This window comes from Hemitrygon akajei, chromosome 4 (genome assembly GCF_048418815.1).
Source record: "Hemitrygon akajei chromosome 4, sHemAka1.3, whole genome shotgun sequence".
In the NCBI taxonomy this organism is placed as follows: Eukaryota; Metazoa; Chordata; class Chondrichthyes; order Myliobatiformes; family Dasyatidae; genus Hemitrygon; species Hemitrygon akajei.
Genome location: NC_133127.1, coordinates 66937373 through 66950287, shown reverse-complemented (window position 1 = coordinate 66950287; position 12915 = coordinate 66937373). Strand labels below are relative to the sequence as shown.

The window sequence follows — 12915 nt, the reverse complement described above, 5'->3', positions numbered from 1 at the left end:
ATTGAAGTTGCTTTCGTAATGTGGTGTGGGTTTTTAACTATCTTGTGTAATTTGGGTGAAAAAATTCTGTTTCTGAGTAATATTACTGAGTTACCTTATTTACAATATAGACTGAACTCTTGCTCTTTACATTACCCAGCGATTATCTTAAAGCTGTTTACTCAGCTGTTAAAGTTTAAATTGTGGCAAGAGCAGGCAGGATTCAAAGCATGGAAGCTGTCAATTAAATTTGCAAAAGTTGATTAAAGTGATAACTTCAGTTTTATATTTGATAAGGACTATTTCATAGAATAGATGTCTCTTTTATCAGCTGTCTGTTAAAATGTCTATAAAATAGATTGCGTGTCTGCATGTTTTGTTTTCTCTGTAAAGGGATAAAATCTTCATGCCTATTTGCTTTTTCCATGTGCACCAAAATGCATATTGCTAATGATTGACAGTTTCATTGCCTCTGACTTCAAATGATTGTATTTTCATTCAAGTTTTCAGTTACTATATCTTAAGAAAAGTGGAAATAAAACTTGGTATTTAGATGGATATGACTGGTTCTAAATGAATAGGTTACAGCTCTGAAGTTGGATTTGTCCTGCCCATTCAGCAGTCTCTCCCTCTCCATAGCTGATGAATCCAAGTGGATGGCAGAGACCGATACAGTTTGGTGTCAGCGGCGTCGCAGGAGTTGCCAGTCAGCGTTGAACTCAATTGAGGACTGCCTTAGGGACTCCAGCTCCGGAATTTTCCTTGGGGTTTACTCCTGAAGCTCTCCCCATGAGAGGCTGCAGCTGAAAGGCAGCAGAGTTTTGACATCAGAGTTTTTCTTCTCCTAGGTGAACTGCAAACTACGGTTGATGAGCCCCAGCTGCCTGAAGTGACTGGTCTTATGGCCCCAGTAACCCACTTTTGCCCCTTCTCCTGTCAGTAGGAATGGTTCTGCCGGGCGAAGCCACATGTGGAGGCCAGGAGCTGGACTTGGTTATCAGAGACTGTTTGAGATGCATGCCATTGGGAACATTGAACAGGTTGTCAGAATTCATCTCCATAACAGCCTCCCCTCCCCCCCCCCCAGTGTGACAACTGTAAGGAACCAGTTAATATATTACTCTGATGCTTAAAATGTTGACAATTCTCTGATTGTCATTTATTATGAAATCATGGGAAGTAAGAGTAGGCTACATAAAAGGAAGGGTGAGGACTTAGTTGAGTTTCCCTATTCGACACAGTTACAATGCCTAGAGCAACACGCATTGCTCTGGAGAATACTGGAGAAACTCAGCAGGTCAGGCAGCATCAGTGGAGGAGAAAAAAAACAATTGATGTTTTGAACTGAGACCCTTCAAAAGAACTGGAAAGGAAGGGGAAGAAGCCAGTGTGTGACACCAGGTGAGGGAGAAAGTGGGTGGGTAGCTCCCATTCTGACATATTGGTCCAAGGCTTCCTCTATGGTCATGATGAGATCACTGTCAGGTTAGAGGAGTAACACCTCATATTCCATCTGGGTAACCTCCAACCTGATGGTGTGAACATCAATTTCTCTAACTTCTAGTTACTTCTTCCCTCTCCCCCTTCTCTCTTATTCTATTCCCCATTCTGACTCCCCTCTTGCCTGTTTTTTTCTCCTCACTTGCCCATCAACTCTGTTTGATACACCTCCTCCTTCCATTTTTCCCAGGTCCACTATCTTCTCCAATCAGATTCCTTCTTCTTCAGCTCTTTTTCTCTTCCATCTATCAACTCCCAGCTCCTTCCTTCATTCCTGCTCCCCAACTCTTTTATGAGTTCTGAGATAATCTGGTGAATTACAAATGATAAAAAATAAATCTATGAGCCCTACGCTGACTAGTTGCTCTGTTTTGTGAAAATTTGTCATACCATTGTCAAAAGACATTCAACTGAATTAGGTCTTGTGTTGTGGTTGAGCTACTTAATAGATTCCTGCGGTGGTACAACACACTTGATATGGGGGGGGGGGGGGCGGGTCAGCAGGGTGGGTGGACCCTGAAAGGAGTAAGATAAGTAATGGGACTTTAATTAGTGGGATATCAATCTAGAGTCATGTTAATAAGTGTTTGTGCCTTGGGAGTTAAGGCATTTTCCGCAGTTCTGTAGCAGACATGTCATTAGACACACAAGTGCAGCCCAGACTGGGAAGTTCAGGAAACTGGCATTTTTCCCTGGGAAAGAACTATTTTCAATCACATAGAGCTGAAATAAATAAGTGGCATCTCATTTCTATAATCTTTTGATCTGCAACTTAACAAATTAAAGTTTACTTTCAAAATTGTTTAGTTCTAATTCTGAAAATCTATTACCAGGTTGTAAAATAAAATCTATTAATGCAATTAATTTTTGAACTCATTTTCCCTTTGCCTGAAATTAGATTTCCAAAGCATAGTGACATGTTGAACTCAGAAGTTGGAGGCGGTGAGCCCTCTGTCCCTGTCACCTATTAAGTACCTGTCCACACTAATACATATCCTGTTTTTGCTATGGCATTTCAAGTGTTTATTTCAGAAATCTTAAAAGTATAAGAGTGCCTGTCTCCACCAACACCGTGGGGTGAAAGTAACAGGTTTCAACTAAACAGGATTATAAACTTCTATGTCGAATCCTCTGTAATCTTCAATGTCAGAATCAGGTTTATTATCACCAACATATGTTGTGAAACTTGCTGCTTCTCTGTGTCATGGAAAGATTACTCACCGTCTACCCGACTTATGTCCCTTGCAACTTCGTGCAGTGCAATTAAGTCATCCCTCAACCTCCTCTATTACAAAGAAAATAAACGTTATCTATCAAAGCATTCCTCATAACTAAATTCTCCATCCTAAGCAACATTGTGATGAGTCTCCTCTGTACCTCTCCATTGTTGTTGTAATTGGTATTGTCACATGTACGAAGATACAATGGATAGTCTTGTATACTCTTTATACAGATCAAGTCATTACACAGTGTATGTTTAATGAAACCCGTAACACATTTCATTGAATTCCAAAACCTACACACAAAACGCACTTAAACTCTTTATATAATAACGTCAATACATCAGCCCATCCTCTTTAAATGTCAGTGGTTGTGAATTATGTTCATTTCTCCCAATTACACTACCCTACAATAAAAACTGGTAAGAGTTGACAGGGACATGCCATACCATATCTCTTTAGCTTTCTGAGGAAGTAGAGATGTTGGTGACATCAATGTGATTTAACTAGTACAGGCTATTGGTGATGTTCTCACTTAGGAAATTGAAGCTCTCAACCCTCTCAACCTCAACACCATTGATGTACATAGGAGCATGTGCACTGCCCCCTTTCTGAAATCAATGATTGACTCTTTTGTGGATATTGAGGGAAAGGGTGTTGTGATGATACCATGTCACCAAGCTCCCTATCTCCTTCCTATACTCTAACTTGTCAATATTTGAAATGCGACCCACTACAGTATCATCTGCAAACTTGTAGATGGATTTAGAGCAGAACTTGGCCGTGCAGTCATGAGTGTATAGGGAGTAGAGTTGGGAGTTGAGGATGCAGCCTTGTGGAGCACCAGTGTTTATGGTAGAGATGTTGTTGCTTACCCTAATTGATTGAGGTATGTTTGTCAGGAGGTCAGGAAGTCACAGATCCAATTGCAGAGGGAGGCATTAACTCCCAGGGTCTAGAATTAGGTGACGAGTTTGCTTGGAATGTTAGTGTTGAAGGCAGAATTGTAGTCTGTGAATAATAGCCTGATTCTTCCCAGGGTTGACATGTCTAAGACCAGAGGGCATGCATTGAAGGTGGGGGGGGGGGGGTAGGTTCAAAGGGGGTGTGAGGGGTACATTTTTTACTCAGAGAGCTGTGGGTGCCTGGAAAGCACTGCCTGGTATGGTGGTAGAGGCAAATGCATTGGAGGCTTTTAGGAGACGTTTGGAAAGGCACATGGTTGTAAGGAAGATGGAGGGATATGTTCATGGTGTGGGTAGGAGGGATTAGTGTTTGGGTGTTTTTGATTTGCTTTTTATCTGGTTCAGCACAACATTTAGGGCCAAATGACCTTTTCCTGAGTTGTACTGTTCTATGTTCTGTAGGTGTTCTTACTGTCCAGATGATCCAGAGATGAGTGCAGGGTCAGGGAGATGGTGTTTCCCGTAGAATGGTTTGAGTGGTAGGCAAATTGCGTTGCAGTTGATGAATGCCATAATCAACCTTTTGAAGTACTTCATACTGGTAGACGTGAGAGCCACCAGGCAGTATCCTTAAGGCACATTAGCTTGCTTTTCTTGGGTAGCGGGGTGATGGTAGTCGTTCTAAAGCAAGAGGGGACCACAGTCTAATGCAGCACCCCTACCAGCTGATCCACACAAGATCTAAGGACACTGCCTGGGACACCATTCAGACTCAATGTTTTCCGCAGGTTTACACTCCAGAAGACTGATCTTATGTCCGTGATGGTGACTGTAGATTCGGGTATACTGCAGGTTGTTAGGGTGGCTGGTGACATACCTATTCAAAATATGCATAGAATGTGTTAATCCCATTTGAAAGGGATGTGCTATTGTCTGTGATGCTGCCTGACTTTGCTTTATAGTCAGTTACAACATGTAAGTTCTGCCACAGCTGTTAGTTGAATTGATACTCAGTTTTGGACTGACTCTTAGCATCTCTGATAGCTTTACAGAGGTCATGTCCTGATTTCTTATCAAGGTCAGTGTCACCTGATTTGAATGCTGCTCAGCTAGACTTCAAAAAAGAGTGGATCTCCTAGTACATCCATAGTTTCCAGTTTGGAAACACCCAGATTGTCCTTGTTGGTAACACACTTGCTGATAAAGTCTGTGATGATAGTGACATATTCGTCTGGGCTACAGCTGAGTCTTTCAACAAGGACCAGTCAATTGACTCAAAGCAATCATGTAGAATCTCATCTGTGTCTTCACTGAGTTTTCAGATGAATCTCATCCATATAACTTTCTGTTCTGGATCCTCAAGTTTCAGCTTCTGTCTGTATGCAGGGAGTAGGAGCACAGGCTGATTTACCAAAGTGTGGTCGAGGAATTACTTCATAGTATCACAATGGTTGAGAGAATGGCTGTTCGGATAACAGACTTGCTGGTAGAAATGTGGTAATACTCTCTTGATGTTGGCCTGGTTGAAGTCACCAGCAATGATGATAAGGAGTTCTGGGTATCCCATTTCAAGGCTGTTAACTACAGAGTGTATTTAGTGCAGGCTTTGTGCCTATCCGTAGACTGCTGTCAGGACAGCTGAAGTGAACTCCCATAGCAGGTAGTACGGGCAACACTTCACTATTAGATAGTCCAAGTTGGGTGAGCAGGAACTCACCAGAACCATCTTGTTCAAGGACCATGAGGAGCTAATTAAGAAGCAGACCCCTTGACTTCTAACTTTGTTGAATAACATCAGCACAACAGAGTGTTGATCAGAAATGCACCCCTGCTGTGGCCTATTTGAAGTTTTATATAGGTGTACCATGATCTTCCTGCTCTTTTATTCTACGCCTCAGCCTTCTTAACCACGTTATCTGCTCATGCTGTTGTCTGCAGGATCTTTCAACATGTACACCACGGTAACCTCCTGTTACTCATTACTTCCTAAGGTCCTGTCATTTATTATGTCTATTCTAGTCTTTTTGCTGCTCCAGAAATTATTCCATCTGCAATTTCTTTACAATCTTACAAATTGAACTGCATTGATTTGTGCTTACACTGCCCGCAATCTTGATGTCATCAGCAAACTTATTTATATCTTCTGTATTCACATCCACATTTTTAAAGTACGGTAGATAACACATAGAAACCATCCCAGCACTAATCCATGTGACATAAAACTAGTCACAGGTTCCAAGTGTAAAAAATTTCTCACCCTCTGCCAGGGTATTACCTGTCTTCAAGGTAATTTCTGATTCACTTTGCTAAATTGCCCAGAATCCCATGGGTTTATACCTTCTGGATAGTCTCCCACTTAGGGATTTGTGCAAGACTTTATTGAAGTCTATGTAGACTCTATCAAACACAGTACTTCAACTTAGTAACCTTCTAGAAGAGTGCAATGAAATTAGTCAGACAGGATCATCATTAACAAATCCATCCCTGTTCAATCCCTGTTTCTTTAAGTACAGATTAATTGAATTGTCAGAATTTTACCAGATGATTTTCCTAGATTAAGGGCAGTGGTTGCCTGGTTTGTCACTGCCTTTATTGAAAAAGGGTACCATATTTCTGATCGTCCAGTGACTCAGCACTTCACCTTTGGCCAAAGAAGAGGTGAAACTTTCTGTCAGAGACTTAGCAATGTCGTCACCAGTCTCCCACCCTCAATAATATTGTGGGATGCCTCTCAACAGGCCTGAAGGATTTATCTGACTTTAAGCCTACTAATAGTCATAGAAAAGTACAGCACTGAAACTGGCCGTCGGCCCATCTTGTGCGTGCCCAGCCATTTAGACTGCCTATTCCCAGTGATCATAGTCCTCCATTCCTCTTCTATTCACGTACCTATCCAAACTTGTCTTAAACGTTGAAATCAAGCTCGCATGCAACACTTACGCTGGCAGCTTGTTCCACACTCTCTCCACCCTCTGACTGAAGAAGTTTCCCCTCAAACTTTTGACCTTTTACCCTTAACACATGACCTCTAGTTGTAGTCCCACCCAACCTCAGTGGAAAAAGTCTGCTTGTATTTACCCTTTCTGTACTCCTCCTAATTTTGTATACCTGTATCAAATCTCCTCTCAATCTACTTTTCAGGGAATAAAGGCTTAACCTATTCAATCTTTCCATATAATTCAGGTACTCCAGACCTGGCAACATTCTTGCAATTTTTCTCTGTACTCTTCCAACTTTATTTATATCTTTCTTACAGGAAGGTAGCCGAACTGAACACAATATTCCAAATGATACTTCACTGATATACAACTTCAACATAACATCCCATCTCCAGTACTCAGTACTTTGATTTATGAAGGCCAATATGCCAAAAGCTTTCTAAATGGCCCTATCAACCTGTGACACCACTTTCAATGAATAATGGACCTGTATTCCCAGATCCATTTGTTCTACCACACTCCTTAGTGCCCTACCATTCATTGTGTAAAACCTACACAGGTTGGTCCTACCAAAGTGCAACACCTCATACTTACCTTCATTAAATTCCATCTGCCATTTTTCAGTCCACTTTTCCAGCTGATGCAGATCTCTCTTCAAGCTATGATAGCTTTCCTCAGTGTTCACTACGCCCCCAATCTTGGAGTTATCTGCAAACTTGCTGATCTAGATAACCACGTTATCACCCAGATCATTGGTATAGATGACAAACAGCAATGGAACCAGCACCAATCCCTGCGGCACCCCACTAGCTACAGGCCTCCAGTCAGATAGGCAATCATCTACTATCACTCTCTTGCTTCTCCCACAAAGCCAATACCTAATCCAATTTACTACCTGATCTTGAATGCTAAGCAGCTGAATCTTCTTGACCATCCTTACTAAAATCCATGTAGAGAACATCCACTGCCTTGCCTTCATTCACTTTTCCTGGTAACTTCCTCAAAAATCTATAAGATTGGTTAGGCATGACCTACCATGCACGAAGCCATGCTGACTCTCTTTAATCAGTCCATGTCTATCCAAATATTCATATATCCACTCCCTTAGAAATACCTTCCAATAACTTTCCCACTACTGATGTCAGGGTCACTGGCCTATAATTTCCTGGTTTACTTTTAGAGCCTTTCTTAAACAGCAAAACAATATTGTCTCTCCTTCAATCATATAGCACTTCACTTCACCTGTCTGCTAGGGCCTTGGCAATTTCTGGACTTGCCTCCCTCAGGGTCAAAGGGAACAGCTTGTTAGTCCCTGGGGATTTATCTACCCCCAATTTGCCTCAAGGCAGCAAACATCTCCTCCTCTGTAATCTGTATAGAATCCATGAAGTTCATGCCATTTTGCCTTCTTCTATAGACTCAGCGTCCATCTCCTAAGTAAATACAGATGCAAAAAATGCATTTAGGGTCTCCTCCATCTCTTTTGGCTCCATAAACAGATTTCCATTCTGATATTCCAGAGGACCAATTTTGTCATCAAATATTTTTTGATCATCTCAATATTGTTCTTGCGGGGCAGTCACGTATTTCTGGAAATAGTCCTAAATTTATAGCCTCACTTAGAAGGAAATAACATAATTTTTAGCAGGAAGGATGTTAATAGGATTGGAGCTGTGGAATATTACTTTAAGAGAGAAAGAGATGTCTGTTTTTGTGGCAGCTTTGTTTAACAATTTCCCTGTATGAAGTGTTGATGCTTATACTTGAATTCATACATTCAGTATTGCCATTGCACTAAGCACATATTTTTACCCAAAAGGAGATAAAATATTGTTTTAGGTTTATATTGAATTATGCATTTAAAATGTTATGATCTATAAGCGACAAACATTAAGGGCTTGCAATGGTTTGTGGTATTGTCTCATTGACGTTAAGATTCTTAACTTTGTATGTGGTTTATTGAAAAGCAGTCTATCAAGTCCTTATGCTCAATCACATGTATCAAGCATAGGCAATCAAGAACATAACTGCAGTGTCTTCATTTCCGTATGCTGTTCTTTCAAGTGTGCTATAGTAATCACTTTTGGTCACAGTGCTGCTGCTGTTGTTAGGTGTTAGTGTTAGCATTACTGTCAAAACGGAGGTAAGCAAAAAGTATTAATCTGATATTTGTATGCCTCCACATGGAAACGTTTATTAAATCATATGTTATTTCCTAATACCTAAGTGCTAGAAAATGATTCCAGGAAAATAATTGAATACGGGGACCAAGCTGATTATGACTAGTAAACAAGTAAGTGTGCCTTTGATTAATTATTTAGCTAGAAAACTATGATCTTTCAAAAGCAAAGTGAATTTTTTATTACCAATATAAACCATTGTTACCAATATAATATTCACTTTAATCAGACTGGTTTAAATTAATACTGGTGAAATGTATTACGGATCAGAAGCAATATTTACACGTCAGTTGTGTTGAACAACATAGTGCGCAAATATCCATAACCATGACCCAAAAACTTATATTTAATTAACAAGAAGAGTCACATAGAGTTAGATAGTGTGAAAACGGGCTCTTTGGCTCAATTCGTTCGTGCCAACCATGAGCCGGATCCAGTTGCACACATTTGGTCCTTATCCTTTTAAACTAGTTAGTGTGGCTGTAGCCTATTTTCCACTTCCTCTGGCTAAATTGCTTAAACCCAGGTTTTTTTTTAACTACGTTTTTCCTTAGGTCAACTTTTGCAGGTCACCAATACCCCAGAGCGTGCTGAGATCCAAATAATTTACGTTCGCCATCGTTATATTTTAAAAAGTGAAGAACACTTTGTGGGCAGGGCTATGAGTGTGGGGCGGGACTTGGCGACTCCAAACTTTGATGTACTTAATCGGGAAGGATCCTCGCTACAGTAGTTCGCCTGAGGAGGATTGTTCCAGGGTAAATTTCAAATTGTTTGGAGACCAGCAGCGAGCTGATGATGCTTGACGCTGATTGCGAAGTCCTATTCATCGTGTCGGAATGATTCCAGTACTGTGGCTGTCCAGGACAGGATTGTCGGATCTTTTGTAGGTCAGGTGCTCAGGGCAGGAAATGGACTCTCTTATTCTGATATTTATGAGGACAGTCAAAATCCTGAGTTGTCCAACACAGAACTATTTGCAATCCTTCCTCCAACTCGGTCTCTCGCCAGGAAGGTGTTCTCCCCAATTGTTTTCCGGGAGGTATGTTTCAATTTCCCATTGAGGTCGGCGCTGGCGGCAATACAAGCAGCAAGATTCTGGCTTTTGCATTTTTTTTTCCGGAACTCCCATTGCTGTTAAAGTGGTTGAGCTGTGGAAAAAAAACTGGCAAATAGATGTCACTTGCTGATAAAATGGACAGCCAAAATTCCCCATTTAAAAGGCCGTTGCCTCCGTTTTATGTGTTTGCTTGTGATTCAAAGCGAGTGCAGCTGCTCAACAGGACTGCACTTGTGGGTATTGGTTGTTTCATGTTGTCTGTTGTGAGTTTTGTTTTGCATATGTTGGAAAGCGTAAGATGACCATTCCACTACAAGGTGAAGTACCCGCAAGTTTCAGCCCTTAGCCTCAGTTATTTATCATTTATTTGTCTTGCAGAAGAGGGCAAAGTTTAAGATGTTTAAGTCAGTGTATGACATTGCAGCGCTGAAGCATCGCAGTGAGAATATTGGGACTTTCCAAATTGAGTATGTAGAGAAAAAAAAGGCCAAGTAAAATTGGCTAGAAGTTCAGCAAATAGTGCTTAATGTGGGACATGGTGAGATTATGTACTTTGATAAGAAGAATCTAGAGGCAGGGCGTTACTTAAATGAAAAGAAATTGCAGGTGAGCAAAGTTGGAGGAATCTATGTGTTCTTCTGCAGGAATTGCAAGAAAGTTAGCAGCAGGTGGTTAGCAAGGCAAGTGGCATTTTGGCCCTTATTGCAAATAATATTTTGGCCCACACTTAACCTTTTTTGTACTTAAGAAATATTGAAGTATTGTTATAGTTGCACATGGTACTAGTGAGGCTCAGTTTCGATCCCTGTATTTAAGAAGGGATATACGAGTGTTGGGATTGACCAAGAGAGACCTTGTATACTAATTCCTGGGATAAAAGGGTTGCCTAATTATGAGTGGTAAAGAATTTGGATTTATATTTCCTGCAGTTTTGAATAATAATTTTATTGAAATATGTAAGGTCTTTGGGGGCCATGTTAGGGTAAATGTTGAGATGTTTCTTCTTGTAGAAGATTTTGAAAGAGGGAGTATTGAAACAAGATTAGAGGGCCAATCATTTAAAGCTGGCATACAAAGAACATCTTCCTGCAGAGAGTGGTGAATATCTGGAGTTCCCAGATGGTTGTGGGGGCTAGATTGTTGGGGAAGAGGAACTAAGTACGTTTTGGAAATATCAGGGAATAGAAGTCTGGGAGGATCTAGCAGAGAATGGGAGATGAGCATAATAAATAGCCACAATCATATTGAGTGGTGGTGAAGACCGGAGGGGTTGAGTACCTCCTCCTGCTCAATATGCCAACACGAAGCATTAAAAAAGATCATTCTGACCAAATTATGTTTCTTTGATTTCTTCAGATAATATTCTTCTTTTCGAGACCACCACAGTTTATATTTCCAGCAGGGAATTCCTAGCTATTAAGTCTCAAACAACCTCCAATTCTCTCTCCACTTTGCAGTTATTATACAATACAATATTAATATTGCATACATTTTGATTTTGTATATTTCACAAAAAGTGGGCACTACCAATGAGAAACATGAGTGAAAATCTTTCATTCTTGGTTTTAAAAGAACATGCTTGTATTTTCGATGTTAAGACATGCATTTGGAAAGGTGGGTGTTGAATAGGAATAGTCCACAAGGCTTTGTGCATGGGAGCTTGTGTTTGACTAACTTAATTAAGTTTTTTGAAGAAATAACCAAGATGAGTGCAGGGTGGTAGAGGTGGTCTATATGGACTTTAGTAGGGCCATTGATTAGGTCCCATGTGGTAGACTGTTATGGAAAATTGGATTGCATGGGATCTGGTTAATTGGATGCACATTTAGCTTGATGGTAGGAAGTAGAGGGTAATTGCTTTTTGACTGATAAGTTTGCAGATGAAACTCGGATTGGTGGTATCATAAACAGTGAATATGGTCATCATGATTTACAGAGGGATCTTGATCAGACTGGGGTAAGTGGACCAAGAAATGGCAAATGCTGTTTAATTTAAATAAGAGTGAGGTGTTGCATTTTGGGAAATCAAATGAGGGTAGGACTTAGACAGTGGGGTTACACAGAGCATTGTAGAAAAGAACAACCCAAGACTGCAAACAACTTGGATCACTGAAAGTAGTATATCAGGTAAATAGGGTGGTGAAGAAGACTTTTGGCATGTTGGCCTTCATTAGTCAGGCATTGAGTATGAATCCTTTAGATCTAACCTTCCAAATCAGCCTACCATAAGGGACCTTGCCAAAGGCCTTATGAAGTCCATGTTGACAACATTAATTACCCTACCTTCAGCTATCCCCTCAGTTACTGTTTCCAAAAAGTCCAAAAGGTTTGTAAAAGATGATCTACCACACAGAATATCATTCTGACTATTCCTGATCAGGCCTTGATGGTCAATTTTATCCCTCAGAATTCCCTTCAGTTAAGTCTCTACTACTGAAATCAGGCTTATGGGCCTGTAGTTCCTTGGTCTGTCCTTGTTATCCTTCTTCAAAAAACATTAACTTGTCTCTAGTCATCCGGAATTTCACCAGTGGCTAATGATGAAATAAATATCTTTAGAAGGCCCTCTGTGATTTCTTCGATGGGCTCCTATAAGATCCAGGAGTGAACTTGATCAGACCCTGAGGATTTGCCCACCTTTAAGCACTTCAAGGCTGCAAAGATCTCCTTCCTTGTAATGCGCATATGCTCCCAGAACTCACTACTTATCACCCTCATTCCTTTGGCATTCATGATGTTCTCATTAGTAAACACTGAGAAGAAATAGTTATTAAAAACTGTTGCTCTGCATATCGGCAGCCCTGGTGTCATTTAAGAAGACCTAGCCACTCACTAGTTACCCTTCTATTGTTAATATAACTGAACACCATTTAGGATTATCCTTAGCCCTGTCTGTCAAATTCACCACATATCATCTATTTTTCCTTCCTGATTTCCCTTTTAAACCTGCTCTTAAACTTTTTATGTTTGTTGTGTGATTAATTTGTAACCAGCTGCCTTCATCTCCCCCTTTTTCCTGACCAGAGCCTTAATATCTCCTGTAAGTGAGGGTTCCCTGAACTTATCTACCCTTCACCCTAACAGAAAAATGCTTCCTCTGGACTTCTAAAATTCTCCACATGCCAGTCATTC

The 12915-nt window shown here is 40.6% G+C and overlaps 1 protein-coding gene across 11 annotated transcripts in view; it reads left to right on the top strand.

Moving 5' to 3' along the window:
- The window catches only part of inpp4b (inositol polyphosphate-4-phosphatase type II B), an 801341-nt gene that overhangs the window by 573602 nt on the left and 214824 nt on the right, over positions 1-12915 (top strand). Inside the window, exon 1 of one of the 11 annotated variants that reach the window (XM_073042769.1) lies at positions 8778-8836. The exons of the other annotated variants lie outside the window; for them this stretch is intronic. The gene's annotated coding sequence lies outside the window, so the exon portion shown is untranslated. Of the gene's footprint in view, positions 1-8777; positions 8837-12915 lie in introns of those variants that run through there. 11 annotated transcript variants of the gene reach the window in all.